General features: G+C 43.8%; 1 non-coding gene across 1 annotated transcript; it reads right to left on the bottom strand.

The window, feature by feature from the left end:
- Nucleotides 1-7,566: 7,566 nt before the first annotated feature.
- LOC136455646 (small nucleolar RNA R71) lies at nt 7,567-7,675 on the bottom strand. Its single transcript, XR_010759130.1, has one exon. It is a non-coding gene; the product is annotated as a small nucleolar RNA R71 (small nucleolar RNA).
- Between the last annotated feature and the right edge of the window lie 15,902 nt (nt 7,676-23,577).

The following is a 23,577-nucleotide window of genomic DNA, read 5'->3' as shown; positions in this document are numbered from 1 at the left end:
GTTACAGTTGTTTAAAGTTGGGTTATACAATTGATTGCTCTCTGTCTTGTTTAGACCAGTTTCGGTAAATGTATAATTTCGACCTACTTAACGTGTGAATCATGCTATGCTGGTTATAGATGAAATGTAGATAATTTCATAAGCTTTCCAGAATGTCTTCTTGCAAGTCATTTGGATTTGTGTAACTCTAGTTATAGCTAAATCTTGTAGCTGCTGTTTGCATGTCCAGAAATTGACAGATTCCAATTATAGTTGTTTGCTTGTATATTGCTAAGTGTGGCTCATACCTTTGATGATGGTTGAGTTAGAGTACCTGAGATCTTGGGAAACTTGTGTCATGCTTGGTGTTGTCGTCTTCTTTGCTATCGTAGCATGATAAACTGTGTGATATTTAAAGTAAGCAATGCGAAGTGCTTGTGCATGTTAATGTAACCTTGTGCTTGTCTTACTTACTGCATGCGATGCATTGTCTATTGCACTTCCATGTATTTATACACATGCATCTTGCATCTCATTTAGGTATGCTAGATGAACCACGTGAAGGACGTGAGGTTGGAACCGAACCCGAAGACGGTGTATGGTGGACTTTTCCCAAAGATGGAAGGATCCCTGGAGTACATGCCTAAACAGGAGATGCTCACCAAGCGAGTGTCATCTAACAAGCACTAATCTAGTGTTGGATTCCAGGCAAGCCCCGGAGCATTCTAAGTCTCCCAGTATTTTACAAATGATTACTTAAGTTCTTATGATTGATGCATTAGGTTATAAGAGTTGATTGGAACCACTTGATGCATATACATTCCTTGTCTAGATATATACACCGTTAACCCTATGTAGGTCCAGGATCGAATATATGCTTAGCCATGCTTAGACCGGTAGAAGTCGGGTGATTTCCTGTCACCTACGAGATATAGGTGGATACCGAAGCATGGTTGGCTATATTTGCTATCGTAGAAAAGAACCATGGGGTAAAAGTAAATCGAGGCCGGGCAGAGTCTATGTGTAGGTTGACTCATGTGATTCCGTCTGTGTCGATTAAGGACCGTACCGTTGTTGGCGCTTCTGACAAGATTGAATGCATGCCTATCACTTAGCTGGCCGGATAACTCGTTCCGACCGTGAAGCCGAGTAGCTCAACTCAAGCCGGGCCCTGTTCTGTTGTGCGCTCCTTGCGGGGGGCGATCAGACTGAGCCCAAGGGCAGGCTAGGCTTGAACGTCCTGGCATCTGGTGTCCCAGATTGTGCGGCGTGGTACGGACCCGCGAAATGTGTACCTGAGTTGTACCAAAGGTGACCTAAGGTGACCGTTGATCAAGTCTGCCTAGGTTTGTGTTAGGAATAAATTCCCAGCTGGTTGAAATCGATTCGAATCGCCGTCTCTCCCGGATAGTGAGAAACTTGGCTAGTCCCAACATCATAGTAATTGTATTATGGAATGTGATGGTTCGGATAAACATGGAATTACTACACCTGCTATGGTTACTATTGTATGCTCTAAAAAGATATACCACATGTTTGGCATAGGATAGTTGCTAATCTAGAGATGGATAGTTATAATTAACTTGATAAAGGAATCATAATTGTACAACTAAGTCAATAGCTTTTATGCAAAATGTTGTCAAGCTACCTCCACTTATAAAGCCTTGCATACTCCTTGGAGTCAATTTTATTTCTGGTTTATGACGGGTAAGTCTAGCTAAGTACATTCGAGTACTCAGGGTTTATCCCACCATGTTGCAGGTGAGGTTTTGGCCTGCTGAAAATGGTGGTTAACCGCTGGTGGGCTCGGTGACTCTATATTTACTTCTCATCTACATGCTTTTGTTTGAGGATGTCACTTATGCTAGCAACATATTTGGAACTTATATTAATGTAATCATTTGAAAGTTATGTTGTTTTCACTAATCGGTTTTGAAATCCAAACTTGTACTATTATTTATGAACCTATTTATAATATTATTTCCGCTGCAACCCTGCGTATGTGATGTGTATTTGCTTAATCACGCGATCTTGGTTGTGATGTTGATTTACCGAGGTCCTGCGTGACACTCGGCGGACTACCGGGTTTATATAAGTGAGAGTATACGCGTGTCAACGTGTTAAGCGGGGACAACCGTACTTGATCTTGTATAAATTGGGCGGTTCTGTCACATCGCCCACTCTCGCTCAGTGCCTGAGCTCACCATCGCCGTTCTTGAGCTTGCCGCCGTCGATCACCCTCTGTGCCGCACTCTGGCCGCGCCGAGCTCGCCGACGAGCTTCGCCTCGAGGTGAGGAAGACATTGGTGCTCTCCCCTTCCTCCCTCTCCCTCTCTGCACACAGGCATAACTCGCCGGAGTTAATCCGGCAAGGCCGAGCCACCCGATGTGAGCACCATCACCTCCGGCCACTCCCCACCCCATGCTAGCCGCGCAGGTTGGGAAGGCCCGCAGCGCCCCTGCCACATCGATCTCTACGTCGCCTCCCATGGCCGTTGCCACTGGTCCACGATGGACTCATGGACTTGCCCCCACGGGCCAGTCCACCACCGGTCCATGGACCATGGCTGACAGCGCTTGGCTATTTTGCAAAAAAGCCCCTGTCATTCTTGTAAATCAACCCGTAGTCCGGAATTCAAAACAAAATCCTAATTTTTATTTATTTTAAATACAAAAATGTTTAGTCTAATTACAGTTTTGCCACTAGACACTATTTTATCCATATCTTTTGTGTTTTAGCTCCATTTTAGCCGGTTTTTGTTGCATTAGCTTCATAACAACATAAGATATGTGTTAGTAGCAATGGTTACAATATCCCATGCTTTTGAATTTCAACATAAACGTTAAATTAATTAAAAGTTTATTGAACGCCTTTTTAAATTAAAAATAACATAGGTTTATACTTCGGTCTTTCATAAATCAAATGATTAACATGATTAATACCAAATCCAATATTTCTTTATTAAGTATGACCTGTTCAGTCTAAACATGAAACATATGATGATTTGATTAGTTGCTCACGCATGTTCTGTGCTCTCTAAACTATAGATGTTAAATGGCTGAAATGACATATAATCATTGATAACTAAAAGATGACTAAGGTTTAACCTCGTCCTTCCTAATTAAAATAAAATTTGAGTTAATTAAACTTTAAGACATTTCTTTGAAATGTCCATCACCTTGTTTTATTAAACTAAAATAAATGCAACTCGTAGTCTTTTGTCTCTTCTATAATGCAATCTGATAGTCACGTCATTTTCCAACGATAATTCCATTTTCAATCGTTCTTGTGCTCTCACAACTGTAGCAACGAGCCTTGTCCTTTAGCATGCTCTTCTCAAGCTTCTCTTTTGATTGGTGTGTTGTTCTTAGTTGTGTCTATTTGTTTTGCTTGGTTGCTACAAGTAGAGGAAGAACGGTTCGAGAGCGCTGAGGACCGACAGGTGAAGCAAAAGCCAAAGACTAGAAATTGAAGACTTCTGAGCAGCTAGAGTTTGGGTGAAAGGCAAGTGCAAGCACATTCCATGAAGCATATTGTTTACCTATTTAACTTTAATTACACTTTACTTTTATGCATGTGTGTTAATTTGTTAAACCCTAAGGTCTCTAACTAGCCCTTTTTATCCTTCCTTGCACCTAGGGTTTTACATGGGTAAATATAGTTGTGCTTAGCTGCTCCAACCTACAATGACACTTGATACTTACTTCATGATGGAATAATCCTGACTAATGGCTCACAGCAATGGATGGTTAATTAAAAGTTGGCTTTTAGCAACATAGGGGGAATAAGTGCATGTGGTTTTGGGTACTTATGTCCGCCCTCCCTAAGGACTAGTTCATGGAGTGACCACCTAGGATATACCATACAACCCCAAGCTATTATGGCTCTGGCTTGACGTATTAGAAGACCTTCTGCTAGAAGTGCGGCAGCTTACTAGGTAGGCACAAAAGGGGGTCTTGGTTACTAAGTATGGTAGTCCTCGCTTGTGAGGGATGCTACGAGTGGCTACTTGGGCTTCCCACGGGGATGGCTAACTATGTGCCAAACTAAAACCTAGTGGGTTGCTTCCTACTAGTAGAAACTATGAAAAGTCTCATAGTGAAACCCTGCCCGCTCACCTAGGAAGTGTTCATTGGTCTTGCAAGTCTCGGATACAACCTCTGCAGAGTGTAGAACTGATATATCAACCGTGCTTATGGATACGAGCAGCGTGGACCCTCACATGATTAGAAATGGATCTCACATGTTTAGAAATGGAATTTGCTGGAAACTTGTTGGACATGGCTATGTCCTAAGATAATGAGGTGGCTACCTCGGTTTTGGTTTTGGGCATGGCTATGCCATATGATGATGGAGGTGGCTACCTTGGATCTTGTCCTATAAGTAATGATGATACTCTCTTTTAACTAAGGGTTTGGGATCTCTCATTACTCACTTAGTAAATACAAGTTGTTTTAATAAAACTTTGCCAACTAAAAATGCTAACTTGCAGTAAGCCTGAGTCAACATTTTCCTTGTTTTAAGCCTTGCATGTCATACTTTTCTGCCTGTACTTGCTGAGTACGACAAGTACTCACCCTCGCTATTCTTTCCACACCCCTAGTCTTTTGAAAAAGCTACTCAGAAGATTGATGGAGGTGTTGTGGAGTTTCTAGAAGACTGTCAGAAGTGCTTGGTGCACCGAACCTACCGTCAACCTTCCTGTGGAGTGGAGCTCAGCTACGAGTTTAGGGTTTCCACTTTTGCCTTTGTAAGACCTCTGTGTCTCTTTTGTAAGAATATTATGAGTTGTATAATAAACATGGTTATTGATTATTCACTGATGATGTCACTATATGTATGGAAATTGATCCTGGCATACATATAGTTGACATCCAATTTTGTCCTTTAAAATCATGTGTGATAGCTAAGTTGTTCGAGTCGGTGTTAGAGTACGGGTCTCCGATGGCTCAGATGGACTCAAGAACACAAAAATCACAGAGAGGACGCAATGGTTTATCCTGGTTCAGGGCGAATTGATGCCCTATGTCCAGCAGCTGATGATCCTTATACTTAAGAGCACCCAAAATCTGGGGTTTACAATAGAGTGTAAAGAGAAGTTTGGTAGAGGATTAGCTCGGTGCTAATCCTTAGGTTGCCTCGCTGTCGGTGGAGCCTTCCCCTCATCGGAGAGGAGGAAGACGATGAGATGTGGAGGACTCGTGACGCCCCTCCCTCTTGGTTCCCTTTGCCCTCGGTGCTAAGCAGGAGCAGATGGAGTGGAATGGAATATCCATCTTGGATTGTCCTCTCCCCTCTAGGTCCATCCTTATCCCTTATATAAAGAAATAGGTTGGTGTAACCATCAATATAACATGCATAAGGGCATAAATATAATCACCAATGAAGGTCTAGGGGTTTAAACTAACAAATTCCTTGAGTTTTGGTGAATCTATATTTTCTACAGGGTTTATCCAGAAAATCATCAAGGTGGACCTACATGTCAGATTTAATCACGCTTATCCGCAACAAAACGAACACTAGAAGACTCAAGGGGACTCTACACCAAGGCGAAGCCCTGAGTGGCTACCAGCCGCCTGGCCCCTAGGGCCCACTATCAGCCTCCCGTGTCGTAATGTTGGTTCTCTACCGTCTCCTAGGTTGCATCTACGCCCTCCTTTAAGTCGGTTTGATCCAACGGCTCACGTTGGACGCTCTGGCTTATATATACCTACACCTGCCACCCCCTGAGGCATATAGATAAGTCATTTGAGAAGATAGAAACCGTAATCATCCTCTGAGCTCCATCAATTCTAGGGCATAGCTAGTTAGGCTAGTTCTAGAGGGAGGCAAGCAGGCTTCACTTGGATTCCTAATCGTGTCAAGAGCGTGGTTCTTGTATAATCTTTGTACCCCCTCTCTTTTGTATCTCCATTACTTTTTATGCTTGCTACAATTGTTATGACAATATTAATAATCATCTCATTTATGTTCTTCATTATAATGTTCAGCGTCTACTTTGATTATATGCTTAGTATAGTTGGATTATCATCATGTTCATGCATATGTTTGTATAGCGCTCACTCTAAGGATTCATGGTGTAAGCATGGTGATTATACATTATTTACCTATGGATACACCCTATATTCTGGGTCATGTGGTAGATCGTGGACATGACACTCCCATTGAGTCATTTGTAGTCCACTCCCCGAATGTAGGTGCACGTAGGGTACGGTTATGAAGGAAGACAAGCTCTATTCTTAATCTTCCTTAGTAATATCCCTTATGTGTAGATATGACGATGATCTTAGAAATGATTACTAGGTATAATTGCACTAATCAATGTATGCTTTGACTTGTAATTAAGAATGACTTAGGAATTATTCCTCTAATATTCTACTAGACCATGCTAATGCCATAGAAAGGAGTACTCTAAGTGATTTATCATTATCATTGATCAATAATTATCATATATACATCTTATCCTATGACTTATCCCTATTATGAGTAGAATATTGGTTATGGTTTACTTCTCCATCAATAGTATAAGTTATCAATACATGTCCATGCTAGACCTTTAATGTGGTAAAAATATAAATAACGATACCTGGAATACTCTCGGGTGAAGTGCTACAATGGTATATTATCTGTGCTCTTGCAGATCTTTTTCATTCATGTATTTATATATTCTTTCTAGTCACATAAAACGATAAAGAACTGCTTAGTATTATTCTAGTGGTAATGCTATGTAGTACCCACAAGCATCTCTGGCATCGTCACTAGGGATGATAATCTAGTAAAGTAATGTTAGGAGATATAGGTTTATAATAGGTGGCAACTAAAACAAGTGACAAGTTAATAAATACTAACAAGCATTTCTGGAGCCGTTGCCGTGGATAGATTTCAAACTCTATTCTTAGTAGTGATGCTAAGAAATGCCAACAAGCATTTTTGGCGCCGTTGCCAGGGAAGGTAGCTAGGCAAAGGAAGTATTGATAAACTTATACTTATTGATGTGATTGAGATAACCATTTACCCCTCCACAAGCAGGATTACCCTTGTTTTGTCTACTTTTATATCTTATGCAGGGTAATATATGACCGGTTTTGACCTTCTGACAAACTATGTTGAAGATCTAGAAGCTTTAATCAGGTGAACTAGAGCCAAACTCAAGAAAGTCCCTGCTTTAGAATTAGAAGACAACCAGATAAGGTGAAGCTTAACACCAGAATTTGAAGCCATGGCTAACAAGACTCTCTATGAATTCTCTAGCTCTAACTACAGCCAACATAGGTACTGGACCAATAGTCAATGTTGGAGACAATGGATTTGAGCTCAAGCCAACCCTCATCAACATGGTGCAAGCAAGCCAGTTTTGTGGAAAGGCACATGAAGCTGCGAGTGCACATCTCTAACACTTCCTAGAGATCTGTAGCACTTTCACCATCAAAGGAGTAATCCAAGATGCCATATTACTTCACCTCTTCCCATTCTCACTCTTGGGGAAGGCAAAAGCAATGGTTCCACTGCCAACCAAGATAGAAATACTACATGGGATAATTGTTCCACTGCTTTCCTAGCAAAGTTCTTTCCCACATGCAAGACCAATGCTCTACGTGGGAGAATCTCAAGCTTTCAGCAATAATATGATGAATCTATCCCTGAGGCATGTGAATGCTTTTAGGATTACATATCAGAATGTCCCCATCATGGGATGGAGAATTGACTACTCATGTAGACTTTCTACCACTGGTTGACCAATAGTACCTATGAGACTATGGATGCTGCTGCTGAAGGTGCATTCCTATCACTCACAATTTTAGCTGCAGTAGCTCTTGTGGAGAAGATGGCCTTCAACCAAGGTTGGAATGAAGAACGTCTCTAGGATCTTACAAGAGAGGTGGAGGTATGCATCACCTCAAGGAGGTAGACATGATGTCTACCAAGATGGACCTACTTGAATGAAGAAGCTCAAAGATCGAAGCCAATGAGAAGCAAGAGGTCATGCACATTCATGATTCCCACATGACGTGTGAAGTATGTGGAAGCATTGGGCATTCAGGGAACAGTTGTCCTAGAAACTTACACATCTTGTCAATATTCACAATGCAGCATACTACAGTATACAACCATCGATGGGAAGGTGGATAAACTATAACTTGCCAAAAAAGAAGAGCGATTCAGGAAGACCTGTCATCCCCATCGCCATTGGACCTCACATGTTCCAAGAAGCTATCTATGACTTCAGAGCAAGTGTCAACATCATGCCTAAGGTAATTTATGATCAAATTAACCAAGATACTTTGTTGTACACAAATATGTGTTTGCAGCTATCCCAAGAGAATTCTTGAAGACGCTATTGTTCGAGTGGGACAATCAAATGTCCCCATAGACTTTGTGGTTTTAGAAACAGGTGGAGATGTAAGGGCACCCATTATTTTGGGCCGACCTTTCCTAAGCACCACAAAAGCCATCATCTATGAGGACAGTGCTAAGATTTGCTTCATAATCAAGGATAAAAAAAGAGAAGTTTTCTTTCAAGAACTGCATCCTGCAATCTCTTGGACAGTCGCAAACGTGTACCCCCAAAGAGGCAACAATGACCAAGAAGAAGAACAATAGGATAATGAGGAAAAACAAGGCCAGGCGGCCATAAGAAGAATAAGTTAACATGATTAACACACTCCGATCAGAGTATGACCACCTTCTCGCTTCACCATTCCTTGCTAAGAAGGATGATCTAGGCGTACCAACGATTGAGTGTACCATTGGACAAAGAATCTTCCACAAGACCTTCTATGACATTGGATCAGGTGTTAACTTAATGTCCAAGCTAACGTATGAATATTTATTTGGTAACAAACCTTTGTTCTTTACATATATGCAATTGCAGATGGTGGACCGATCAATTCAATTTCCGAAGTGAATAGCAAAAGATGTCATGGTAAGAATACATGATCAGTTTGCCCCAGCTGACTTCATGGTTCTAGACATGGGTGATGAAGAAGAAGATGATACACCCATCATCCTTAGAAGACCATTCCTCAACACTGCCAATGCGATTATCTACGTCGGATTTGGACAAGTCCACTTCCAATTCCTTGGAGTGAAGGTACACTGTTATTTCAATACTTATACCACTTATGAACAGCCGAAGAAGAGCCACTCTAGGAGGAGACGTCGATCATCCCAACGTCAAAGGAACCAACCCTCATGGAATGAATGGGAGGAAGATGAAGAACCTGAAGAACCTACTCTGCCTAAGTCAAGTCCACAGACCAAGCAGGTATGGAAAGAGAAGGTGATATCACCATCAGAGGCACAATCACAAGATATGCAGCCATCCGGGTCTCCATCGTTGAGACCGGATGATGCACCTGAAGAATAAAGGGCTTTTCTCCAATAAAGTCATGTTCGGAAGACTTAAACATCTGAACCCTCACTGAGAGGTAACATAGGTAGTTATCCATATTTACTTCCTAGCATTGCATGAATTACTTTTCACTTTAGCATATTTACTTTTTTGTATTAGCATTGCATTTAGAAAAGGAAGATAAAAAGTTTCATGACTGTATTACATCATTGCATCATAAATCCTAAGCCCCATGTGAATAAATCTACGGTGTAAATACTCATGGAAATATTCACCGTGGTGGCATAAAAATAAAAATACCATACATACATATTTCTTACAGGCATATAAAAATAGAAAATCCAAAAAGATATTAGAAAGACATCCTATTAAAAATATGCCAAATAGAAACATTTCTAAACCGCAAAAACAACTAATCTCTGGATGGCAGACCGCTAACCCTTTACCCTAATCCGTTCCATGAGTTTTGGTATTCTTGTTGATATTTTGTAGGATGATGCACGAAGATCAAGAGCAAATTCACCAGATTGTCTTCATCTCATTCTATCCTAGGACGAGAAGGACATCTGTTGGCAAATCTGCTCCAAAAAGGATCACTCCACTTCAACATTCGACTGCGCCAACATCCAGCTTGGGGGAAAGGCATCCCGCATGTATCTAGCAAAGTATTTCTTTCCCTTTTGTTCTATTATTTCTAAGTCATAAAAAGATGCATAAAAAACTAAAAGCAAAATAAAAAAAATTAATATTATCGTTGTCTTTTATATATAATAGTAAGGTGTGATCTTAAAAATAAAAACAAAACAAAAAGTGTGTGTCTAGTTTTCTGTTTTTAAGAGCTGAATAAATAAATGGACTCTGAGGATAATCTCTTGCAATGGAAATGTTGAATAGTTGCTCTGTTGTAATTCCTTTCCTAAGTATCTAGTTTTTAGCCTTGAATTCTCCTGAGTTTTGGATATGACTGTTTTGATATAAGAATTTACTCTGAACTTGAAACTCATGGGTAGCATATGCTTCATCTAAGTGTAGGTAATTGGCGGATATGATATGAGAAGGTCTGAGCTATTGTTTATCTTGTTCCAAGTGATACTAAAGTTCTGGTGATTTATCTTTTCAAAAACATTAAAATCCTACATGATGAGCTCCTTTATGACAAAGCTTGAATTTCTACCAAAGTCATATATGTTATTTAGACTAGAAAAACTTCCACTTATATGCTGCTTGTTTTGCATTGAGTTTAGTCAAGCTTTATTGACCCTTATGAGAGGTTTGTCATACTCTTAAAATCAAGATCATGTACACACCATCCAAATATGCACTACTCCTACACTGGGGGTAGGCACAACAACATACCATTCCATTTAGATCCACCCAAAAATGTTTTACTCCTACACAAGGAGAAAACACAAAAAAATTCTTGATAGGATATCCACAAAATAAATGCTCCAAGTTCTTGTTGCAATCTCTCAAAAGTTTTGTTGTAGAAAGGAAGCATGGGGCTATGCAAAAGTTATTCATAAAAAAGAAAGAAAAAAAGAAAAAAAAATGGACAAGTGTCCAAGATATTTAAAACAATGGGTACTTAGATGTCCGCCTGAAAAAAAGAGAGGAGATGAATAAGATAGCCCATGTTCTCTTGCAAATGTTTCCAAGTTTCAAATGAGATAAAAGTTTTCAAGGAGCATAGTAGAAATAGGTTAGTCACCATATATATCCACCACATACATCTACACACATGCATATTTTGATTTGATTGTATGACTCAACTCTCTTTGGATCCAAAGTTTGACTTTACAATATATATATTGCAAGTATGCTCTTTTATGTTTTTCCACTCCTATGAGCTCCACATAAGCCTTAGTTGTAGGAAGAGAAAGGCATAACACCACTCTTGCCTTGGTTAGGATCCACAAATACCACATATATTGAGAGACTTGAGAGTGTCATACAAAGAAAGCTCTGAGTTTTATTTTAAAAATCTATAAAAACTCTGGAACAATGGTTGAAAATAATAACTTGAGACATAGTGCTTGACTTGATCGTTCTGTCTTTCAATTGTTCAAGACCCAAGTGAAGATTAAAAAGCCCCATGGTTGAAGGTAATATGGGTGAGTTTGAAAGTCAGATCGGTTTATTCTAATCCAAAGGAGAATTCTTGTTTGAACGCATGTGTACTTTTGAGGAGCTGCATCAATGTTTTCAAAATCCTTAAACTCCTGATCCATTTGGTAAGTTTAGCTTTGCTAAGGGACTAGCAAAGGTTAAGCTTGGGGGAGCTTGTTGATGGTAGGTAACAACCATTATAAACCATCAATATAACATGCATAAGGGCATAAATATAATCACCAACTATTTACACCAAAATTTGGGAAGAAGAACGTGGGAACTCAAAACTTCCAAGATTGTGTCAATCAAGGAATCAATTGCATAGGGATCGATATCAGCTAATTCAGATGCAACACTAGAATCGGCTCTCTTCGAATGACGTCAGCAGATAATGACAATGAGCTACGGTTAGCGTCGGGAAATATGTATTGAACTCTACAAAATGGAAAGATTAGGGTCCAAGTTATCTTAAGTTAGGAATATTTTCTTTTATACCAAAGATTGTGATGAGTCATATTTGAGTAGGATTCATGCTTAGGCTCTGGGTATAAATATTGAACCCTGGCTATTGTAAAAAGGACATCCAATCAATTAAATACAATTTACTTTTCTTGGCTCTGTGCCAACCATTAGGACTAGGAGTAGTGTAGATCTCGGTGAGTTCTTCAACAAGTAGGGCTGCATCAGTCCAGCCAACCTCTAGCTTGTCTGTAAGTACCTTCATGGCTTATACTTCTGTTTATATGGCTGCATCGGTTGAGTTCGACCTCCACTGCAAACTCTAGTATAAGCTAGTTATTGACTCTTATGTAGTTCAAGTACGGCTGCATCGATCCGGTCGACCTCCACTACTCGAATTAGATTAAGGTCAAGTTATAGGCTCCACCTAAGGGTGGTGTGCTTCGAGTAGATTCATTAAGTTACCGATCTTGCTGATGTTCTTATTGTTATTAGTTTGCAGCAACATCAATTTGCCTAGTCAAGATCGATTTAGATCGGCCTCATATCCTTTTAGTCCGTCATTCGCTTCATCACAACACGATGTTTCTTACTTTGAGCGATGGGTTATGTTTCATTAGCTGTTTTTACTTTGATCTTGATCATGCATAGTATGTGGTTAAGGCATGTATGATCTTGAAGAGGTTTGCTGGTTAGTTAATTCTGGTCTATAGTTCGCTATTATGGCTATAACGATCCGGTTGATCCCCACTTATGGCACTGTAGATTGGAGGATGCTAGTTAGTAGATTTGTTCTCGATTAGGCATGACCTTAACTGTTTACTATGCCTACATTGGCTAAATAGCCGATCGCCTATGCTTTAACGCCTACAGTGTGTTCTCATGATTCTGTCAAATGTGAATAGACCTATGTCGTTTGAAGGTTTGATTTGTTGTCTTTATCACAGCTGCCATTGATCCGATTGAACCCCACTATTAGAGATAGCAGGTTAAGTCTGATGAGTTCATAGGTTTGTCCATGTGAAATAGTTGATTGTTCACACATTGTAGTCCCTTTTCACCCGAATCGGCTATTTCAGTTGATTCGCTCAAGCTTTCACACAAATAGCGTGTCTTTTGGAAAGTCTGTCGATGTATAGATTATTTTATGGATTCTAAGGTTTTAGTTTGTTATTATCATCATAGCTGCCATCGATCCGGTCAAACCTCACTATTGATGGTAACAGATTAGATTCAGTGCGTTTATAGGACCATTTGTATTGGATAGTCGATTTGTTCGTATGTTATATCCTTTCTCATTAGATTCATCGGCTCAATGATTCACACTAGTAATATCCACCTAGCTGATGATTTCACTTACATCTATGGGCATTGCACTTATCAACATAAAATCACTTGCGTTCCATAAGCTTTACTGTCTGTAATAGCCAATTTCATCGCGTGTTGGCTATTTAGTTGATTTTCCCGTCTGCCTGCTCCTGAAGCGGCACACTTGGAACTATCTAGGCAAAGACCAACATGTTCCACCTTATATTATTGATAAATTTTTTCTCCTTATCAATTGCAGGTCAAATTGACTGGCACGCATCAGGAGGAATTCGTAGGATTGGTTAACCCTGCGTTGAAGCAAAGCGGATCTCTAGGCTCATCCTAAGCAGATCCTTCTGGCTTGCTGTGTGTTGACATTTTTGAGTCAACACCAACGAAGGTCTAGGGGTTTAAACTAACAAATTCCATGAGTTTTGGCGAATCTATATTTTTGCCAGGGTTTATTTAGAAAACCATCAACGTGGATCTACATGTTAGATTTAGTTGCTCTTAACCGCAGCGAAATAGACACTAGAAGATTCTAGAAGACTCAAGAGGACTCCACACCGAGGCGAAGCTCGAGTGGCTGCTAGGTGCGGCTGGCTAGCCCCACCTGTAGGCCGCCCGGCCCCTAGGGCCCACTGTCAGCCTCTGCGTTGCAATGTCGGTTCTCCACCTCCTCCTAGGTTGCATCTATGACGTCCTTTTAGTTGGTTTGATCCAAGGGCTCATGTTGGATGTTCCGGCCTATATATACCAGCCCCTACCACCCCCCTGAGGCATATAGATAAGTCATTTGAGAAGATAGAAACCCTAATCATCCTTAGAGCTCCATCAATTTTATGGCATAGCTAGTTAGGCTAGGTCTAGAGGTAGGCTTCGCTTGGTTTCCTGATCGTGTCAAGAGCGTGGTTTCGTATAATCTTTGTACCCCCTCTCTTTTGTATCTCCATTACTTTTTTATGCTTGCTACAATTGTTATGACAATATTAATATTCATCTCATTTATGTTCTTCATTATTATATTCATTGTCTACTTTGATTATATACTCAGTATAGTTGGATTATCATCATGTTCATGCATAAGTTAACAAATAGGTGGCTAGTAAAATAAGTGACAAGTTAATAAATACCAATAGTCAGGTACATGGTGGTTTGGGGAGATGAGTCTATGGTCTTCAAATGTCAAAGTCCTGGAGGGTCTTGCAGCGGTGCTCTATGGACTGTGGCACTGTCATAGAGCCAAAGAAGCCTTGGGCATCGTCTGGCTGCTCTATTCTAACACTCTGCATGTCAGGCTATGTCGGCTTGGACCGGCCTCCCCCAGGTGGACCTTCTAGAGTCTCCTTGTTGGTGAAGGAGGTTGGCTCCAGGGGCCTACATGTGGGCCCAGGAGCCACCTAGCCCCTGGAGGCCGTGGGAAGCTTGTCTTATTATGTCATGCCCCGTGCGTGACACTGTCGTGGAAGTGGCCAACCAGGCCATACCCAGGGCACGTCGTCTTGAAGCCCTTGAGCCTCGATGGCTTGAGGCTTCTCTTCTTACGCCCGGGCCTTGGCTAGCATCATAAGCTAAGCAAGAGCCAAGGCCTAAGCTCGGGTGTGTCATCGATCGGGAGCCTGAAGCCTAGGCAAGCCCCCAAGCCTTGTGCGGGGGCAGCACTGTGCCCAAGCTCGGTCAGGTTTCTTGGTCAGAGGGTGCACGTGAGGGTACCTGATGGGTATAGCCCCCGAGCCCCTTAGTGATCCTAGAGGGGTCAGTCGGTGGTCTCTTTGGTCAGGAACCAATGATCCTGAGGCATAACACACCCATATGTTAGGATCTCGTCAAGTACCATTGCCAGGAAGAGTGAGGAAGCCAAGGCCTTGAACTCGTGGAATTATGCTTGATAAAATGAGCAAATCACTGGGAGGTTTGAGGATGTGCATCTCTGTTGCCGAGGGGAATAGAAGGCCACATGATCTAGTGCAAGATGCCAAATTTACCTTAGAAACGGGTGTAGTAGTCAGGCATGAAGTACCAATTTTGACGCATTGGAAACAATACAAGGGGGAGAGGCCCGGCGCTATCCATTGCACAAGATTTGTGCATAGGCTAAATGTATGTATGGTTATCCCCTATTGACATTCAACTCTACTTGGAGCAACTTTAATGGATTTAATTTTCATTCACACTACTATGTGCATGTAACACCATAAAATTTGCTACTTTGGAAATGTAGTTAAATCGATTTATTTATGAATTTCTGAGCAGATGAAATATAGGAAAAAGAATAATTTTCATTAATTTAAAATTTATCATAGGGTAGCAACATATTTGCGCATACATGCAGTTGCATATTTATTTTGAGATGATTGGGTTTGCTCAAAACTTCAAAAGGATTTAAATTTGGAATGAATTAGGATTTGAAAATTGGGTTTAAGAAATTAAAAAGGAATTTCTTTTACTTCCCCTCTCCTTCTTGGTTTTTGGCCCATGGCCACCTCTAGCCGGCCTCTCTCCTTCCCCTCACTCCCAGCCGGCCCATCTTCCCTTTCATAGCAGGTGGCCCATCTCTTCTCCAGAAGGCCTAGCCCCGCTCCCCCTCCTCTGCGTCACTATGCACACCGGCCAAGTTAATCCCACACCACGCTTTCCCCTCAACCCATGCACAGCCGCTAACGTCTGGGACTCAAGGGTTAGGGCCATCTTCTTCCTCCCATCCCAGAACTAGACTCCACCGTCGTCGCTGATGGAGTCCATAACAACCCAAAAATCCACACACCAAAAATTACAAGTACAAATTTTTTTTTAACCCCATGCAATGTTGAGTGACATCTGTAGGAGCCAACCCTAGGTGTTGCATTAGTTGTAACCCAACTAGACAATTTCATGAGCATGGCATGTCATTTGTTAATTATGTTTATTTAAATCCTAACAAATAAAATGTTGCATACATTGTTAACTCAAATTGTGATTTGGATTTCCATTTGCTTTACGCAATGCTTAACAACTCCTTTAAAGTAATAAACCATAAAGTAATTATTAATCAAACCAAACAATAAATGCTTAAAGTGAAAACTATTTCTATTTTTGTATAACAAAACTACAACTATTTTTGTTACACAAAATAGCTAAATAAAGTCCCTAAGATATATAAGAGTGTTGTGGGCCTCACATCTAATAATCCAATGGATGAGGTACACCAGATTTGAATTCAAACTCCAAATCAAATTTGAATTCAAAGAAGAAAAACAAAACAGAAAAAGAAAAGAAGAAGAGCGTCGTAGCCGGCTCGGCCTGCTCGGCCCGCTAACCAGCCCAGCCTGCGTGTAGTAGCACCAGGCCCAGCAAGCCAGCCCAACACGCCGCTCACGCCCATGCGCCCTTTTGCCCCGCCTGCTGCCACTGCCAATCGGACCCCATGCGTCAGCCACCCTCGGCAACAGTGCCTTCTTCCTCCCCACGCCAGCTTCTCCTCCCGACCGAGCCCCGATCGAAGCAGCAGGCGAGGGCCCAGGGTCATGCAAATTGCCTGGCCTTGTTCCCTTGGCGCCGCGCCCACGCAACCCCAACACCAACTGTCCTACGCCCGTGAACCGTCCGATGTGTTCGGTGCATCGCCTACCATCCGCCCCAGAGCGCCCTAGGGTTCCTTAGCCCACCGCCACTGGGAGGCAAAACCACTGCACCACCGCACACCTAGGGCCGGGGAAAAGGAGAGCCATGAAGAAGAGGAAGGGAGTTCGAGTGAAGAAGACGCCACCGCCGGAACAGAGGAAGGTGCCACCGTCTTCTTCCACGGGCCGACGCAGCACCACACACTGCTACACGGCCACATCACCACTCCGCACCACCAAGCACACCGCGGTGAGCACCTTGGCTGAGACCTCTCCAAGCCCATCGGGAACGCCATCGCAAGGCACGCGCTCGTTGTGCTCGCAACGCCACTGCCATGGCACGGCCACCGCATGTGCATCTGGCCGCCTCGCTGGACTAGGAAGTGGCCGTAGAGCACTGCCGTGATGCCTGGATGATAGCTGCGTAGACCAAGAAGCCGTTAGCCGGCCACAGCGCCTTGGCCACATGCCCCAGACCTCAGGCGGAGCTCCACCAAGCACCACCACCGCGTGCGGACTCCACCACGCCCTATGGTCATTGTCAACGCTACACTATGCCTCCCCGCTAAACGTCTAAAGGAAAACAGGGCACTAGGACCCCTGGAACTGCCCCTAGATGCCTCGCCGGTGAGCACCGCCATGCCGAGCCGCCGACCACCATGGCTAGAGCCCTAGGAAGCCCTAGCCGCCACCTTGACCCCACCACTGCACTCGCCGAGGCCTGGCGACTCTTTTGCCCACCTCAATTGCACACCCGCGCTGCTGAAGGGGCTCACCGGTGAGCTCACCACCGACGGGAACACACTAGGGAAAGAAGCAGGGGAATTCCCCTCACCGGCCACACACACATGCACCCAGTGCACGTAGACCATGCCAAAGGAAAGAGGGATGGACTCGGTCCACCGAAGACCCAGCCTACGGTCCAAGGACTGTGAACACAAGTCCACCATGAGCCATGCTGTGTGGGTCAATCTGTGGACCGAAGCCCAGTGGAGGCCCTAGGCTGCGACGTGGCAGCGCCACAGCATGCCACGTGGTGGGCCAAAGCCCAGCCCATATCTAGGTCCAACCAGCCCAATTTGGACCCGGCCTATGTTGACCATTGACCGATCAACGTTGACTGATTGATCAGACCCACATGTCAGTGACACAGAGACTCTAGACCCACTTGTTAGTGGGTGACGTCATGCCGACGTCATGTAGGTCCCACCTATCAGTAACAAACACAGCCAAGGTGATGTCATGATGATGTCAGGGTGACGTCAGCTGCTGATGTCAGCAGCTCTGGCCCCACCTATCAGTGACTATGATCCATTGACCATTGACTCACTCATTGACTTGACATTGACTTTGACCGGACCCACATGTCAGTGACCCAAGAGCCCCTGGTCCCACCTGTCGGAACTGATGACGTTGATGACATCATGCTGACGTCAAGCTAACATCAGCGGGACCCCACCTATTAGCTCGGAACCGAGAAGATGATGCCATACTGACGTCATGCTGGCGTCAGCAAGCCACGTGGACCAGTCACAGTGTGACACGTGTTAGCCCAGGATTAATTCAGCCTTTTCCATTTTCAGAAATGATTGAAACTTTGGAAATTCACAACTAATTCCTACGAACTCAGAAAATACAAGACCAGGACCAAAACTCATCTAAAATCAAGCTCTACACAATGAACCCATGATTGAGTGCATTTGGCTCTTTTGAATTTTCATTGCTTTTTGAGCTATTCTATAGATGCCGTTAACATGACTATAATGCGATCATTTGCAGACTCGAACGAGAACCAGACGGATGAGGACCGAGAGTACCATGAGGAGTACGGAGACGACTTCACTGAAGGTGCCACATCCCACCCAACCTCATAGGACCTATTACGCATGGCTAATATAGAACTACTATTGCTTTACTTAATTGTTATATTCACACTATGATAGGACTTGCATGGTAGTATGCTTACTTGATGGCCTTTACCTTGACGCAACCTTACCCCTGCTTACCCTGCTATTAGGCTAGACACATGCTTGCTGCTATATTTCATTGCTTATTACTTCTACTATGCTTGTACTACATTGATGCATGGTGGAAACTGGTGTTATCTGGACTATGGGGAGAGTGTTGCGTGTGTGACTTGGGTGCGTGGAGGGTGAGGGTTGTGTCGACCAAGTTGGAATATACAACAAGCCTAGGGCAAGTCTTACCATGGGGTGCTACCTGGGCACCCCTGGAAATGGATACCTATGGTGGGTAAATAGAATATGAGGTGGCCCTGGGTGTGAACCTGTGATGAGAGTAGCCCGGGGTGGAGGTGCTATGGTGGCACGGTAAATGGAAACCCTAATGAAGACATTCTGGCTTGGTCACCCCTAAGGACTTACTAGTACTCAGATTCACCGGGAAGCCTTACATACCACTCGCCCTATATGGTGCGGGACGGCCGGACTACTTGGTAAGATATTGCCACTACTGCTAGGTTGATAGCGGATAGTGTAAGGAGGTACGAGGCATGGAGGATTTTCCCACACCCTTCTGAGACTTCATGGAGACCTTGTGGACCCGGCTCATGACTCACAGTTTCAGCCACCCTAGACTAAACTTGGGGTGTACCAGGGCTAAATGGTAGAGTGGCACTATCCTAGGCTAGCAAGCGGCCGGAATCAGCTTAGTTGATGACGGTCAGCGAGGAAGGTAGACCTTGTGGTTATGTAAAACCTCTGCAGAGTGTATGGTTGATCGATCGATACATGTGCCGACTTATCGGCTATGGACCTTTCTTCGGTTTCACTTAAACTAGATAATGAGATGAGTCCTTCTCTTCTTCCCCCATGAGAGAGTGTCGGTCGTAGCTAGGGGCTACGGGCCATGAGACAGTGCCGAGAGGGAGTTGGCCTATCGACTGAGCGATGGTATGGTGATATATGGAGATGGTGGTATATCGATCCTAGGATCGAAACCTGGCTCTAGAAGGGAATGAGGTGGAATGTGTGTGGGAATGGTGTTAAAACTTGGCCAACTGTTATTATATACTTGATATGCTAATACATAGGAAACCCCAGCCTTATAGGTTCCTTTTGATTATATCCAACTTGCATCCAATTTCCACAAAGCAATGCTCATAGGGTGGGAGTGGCCAGTACAAATCGTACTAATAAATTTTGGCACACAGGTTCTGCTGAGTATAGCTCTGAGGAGTTTGACGGTTGAGGGTTCATTCCTACGCTCGAGTTTGGCAATCTTATCTTCAAGCTATTCTGAATAAATGTTACTCTTGATTCCACCAATGTGGCGATATAATAATTTATGTAATTCTACACTATTTGTACTCTGATATTATCGTTGTATGGATGTGGTATTTGACTGGAATTTGGGTAATATGATCTACAACGGTCATAATACACTTCGACTCTGTGGATTTCCCTTCACGGAAATCAGGTCGTTTCAGTTGGTATCAGAGCCATACTTGACCCTAGGACAAAACCTTCAGAAATGGACGATAGAATAGGATGAGAACAACCCTTCCTTCGGTTATATACCGACCCTGCATTTACTTTTTTTGCAAGACTTATCTATTTATTGACCTGCTAACACCTGTTTCCTTAAAACTTACAGATGGCAACGAACGTCGAATGGCCGCCTCTAGGACCGCTACCTCTGGACCACGCCAAGCTTACCTTTGACCTACGTGAGCTTGGGGGTTTTGCACAGACCCTCTGTCGAGTTCTCGTCACGTTAGGAGTCCCTAACGAGTGCATCAAGATCACCTACACCAGGAAGTCAGCTCAGGAAGGAGGAATCGAAGGACCGGTTGTCACCTTAGTCAAGTTCCTAGCTAGCACTACCTTACCTTCTGTCCTAGCTTTCACCGAGTTGCCTATAGAGGACACAGTCGAGGAGGGACTATGAGCTGTCTCACACAAGGCACTTCGTAGAGTGATGAGGGACCACTATGAGCACCTGAAGATGATAGAGTTCCATCTACTTCCCTAGGCCCTCGACCTCAGCCTTACCCTTAGTGAGTAGAGTTTCACAGCCGACAGAGTTATCTTTGCAGAGGAGGACAGATGCCTTCGCATCTCGGCTATCCACCTACTAGAGCAGGATAGGTACATGACCCAGCTTGAGCAGAGGAGACGTCAGGATCGGGCCCTTCTATGGGAGTACTAGGAGCGAGACTCATAGGGAGCATAGGAGCAAGCTAGTCTGCTTGAGACAGTTGCCAAGCTACAGGATGAGCTCAACCATCGTGAAGAAGTCCACAGAGCCGAGGTCACTGACTTATAGGACAAAGCCACCGACCTAGGCAACAGGAACTGCTACCTCGACAGCAAGGTCTTGGAGTTGTAGAGAGAGTTGGACGACAAGAAGGCCGAGTTCAAACATAGAGGAGACAGAGAGAGGTCCAAGGGGATAGATATGCTAAAAATCCAATCTAAGAACAAGACCACGACTCAGGAGCTAGAGGAGTTCAGGAAGAAGGCTGTTCGCAGCTAGGGTCACCTGATTGAGATACTCAGGTAGAATGAGTACCTACAGGACAAGTGTGAGAGGACTTGGCAGGCTTGGCAGAAGTCTGACAAAAAGCGCCTCAGGGAGATGAAGGGTATGTGGGATCAGCTACCCAAGGAGATTCGTAGCAAGATGAAGCCTAGGATAGAGGAGTTTGAGTTAGCCCCAACTCGCCTCAACCTAGATGCTTGCCCTACCCTACCTAGAGCCAAGCCTACTGAGGAGCTCACCGAGGCCTTGAAGTACGTGTCTCGACTTCACAAGTCTAACGAGGAGATCGAGATCGAGAACAGTCATATCCCAACTGTGGTGTACGAGTTAGAGTAGATGACCCTGCGTGGTCATGAGTCATGTTAGTGGCTTCCATAAGTTGTACCCCATGATGTAATATGAGACACTATGCATAGTACGATTCTCGCAAGTCTCCAAGTGTAGCTACTGGAGATGAAGCTATGTAATAAAACCCATGTAATGAATGTTTTGGATCTTATTGCATCTTATGGATCTTATTGCTTCTTTGTAATGAGTGTTGGATAGTATAAATGTTTTTCTTTAAATCATCAAAATCATGTAATCATACTGAATTATAAGCACATATGGCACAATCACTAAAATTCCTATGGTCTGTATTGCAGATGCCGAACCACCGCTCTGCTCACCTAATGAACCATGGACGTGCGCCCACCCCCAAACCAGTTGAACCAAATGGGAGGCGTGATGGCAACAACCATGGTCATGGCCGTGGCCATGGACGTGGAGGGATACCCTTCAACCTGGAGAATACCCCGCCGCCTGAGGAGAACATTCCGCCACCACCATCACTGAACCTGGCAGAGGTGATGGCACAACAGACCTAGCTTCTTGCAGCTCTTGTTGATGGAGCAAACCATCACCAGGGAGGTCAACAGAATGACTTCCAAAGGAAGCTGGAAGGATTTCTGAAGCTAAGGCCACCTACCTATGATTGCACCGACCCTGACCCACTTGTAGCCGATGACTGGCTCAAGGAGGTGGAAAAGAAGCTTGACCTCACCACCTTCACCGACGATGAGTGTGTTGGAGCTGCCACACACTAGCTCATAGGTGCAGCACGTGCCTAGTGGGATAGTTTTAGTGATTCTTATGAGAACCCTGCCAACATCTCATGGGAAGAGTTCACCGAAGCATTCATTGAGTATCACATTCCCAAGGGTATCATGGAGGCCAAAGCTGAGGAGTTCCGCAACATCAAGATGGGAAAAGATAGGGTGACCGAGTACACTACTCATTTCACCAACCTTCTACGCTATGCACCTTCCTATGTTGTGAACTCTGAGAAGGAGAAGCTGTACTATTACCATAAGGTTCTTAACCTGCACATCAAGTTGAAGTTTGGTGGTATTGAGAGTAGCACGCTGCGTGCTCTGGTGGATCGCTGCATCTAGATCGACAAGGACCGTGCTGAAGCTGGAGAGGAGTATAGGGAGAGGAAGCGTAAGCCTGAGGAGTCTTTCCATGGCTGTGACCGCAAGAGGTTCCACAGAGATGCACCATCCAGGGAACGCTCTCGCCACAATAGGGATGACAACCCTGGATCGAGTAGGGGTAGTGGAGGCTACACCACCAAATACTCCCGCCCTGCTCAGGATCGTTACACTCGGGACCGTTATGCTCAGGACCGCAACACTTAGGACCGTTTCAACCATCCCCGCTCAGCGAATGAATGCCTAGCACAGAACCGCTCTGCACCAAGCACTAGAAACTGGAAGGCACCCGTGCCAACCCCTACAGGCGGTGCGCCTTTCACCTGCTTCGCTTGTGGCCAACTAGGTCACAAAGCCACTGAGTGCCCTTAGAACTCAGTTGCTCAAAAGTCTCAGTTCAAGGGATCTGCTACCCATGGACGTCTCAACCATCTAGACATCGAGGGAGCACAGGTTGCCCCTGACATTGTGTATGGTATGTTTTTAGTTAATGGCAATACTGCATCAGTTCTATTTGACTCTGGAGCAACTTGTTCTTACATATCATCCAAGTTTGCACGAGAGCATGACCTGCCTGTAACCCCACATGGAAAGCCTATCATCACCAGCTCACCTTTAGGAGACCTAAAGTGCACACACATCTGTAAGGGAGTGAGTCTTACCATTGAAGGTCTTGTCTTTAAAGCCGACCTAACCCTGTTACCTTCCACGAGCCTAGATGTCATCTTAGGTATGGATTGGCTAACCATTCACACCGAGGTATCATATCATGTTCACCTAGATACGTCCAAGTGA

The sequence above is a fragment of the Miscanthus floridulus genome, chromosome 5 (assembly GCF_019320115.1).
Source record: "Miscanthus floridulus cultivar M001 chromosome 5, ASM1932011v1, whole genome shotgun sequence".
Taxonomy (NCBI): Eukaryota; Viridiplantae; Streptophyta; class Magnoliopsida; order Poales; family Poaceae; genus Miscanthus; species Miscanthus floridulus.
Note: the sequence above shows the minus strand (reverse complement) of the source record. Positions and strands in the feature narration are given on the sequence as shown.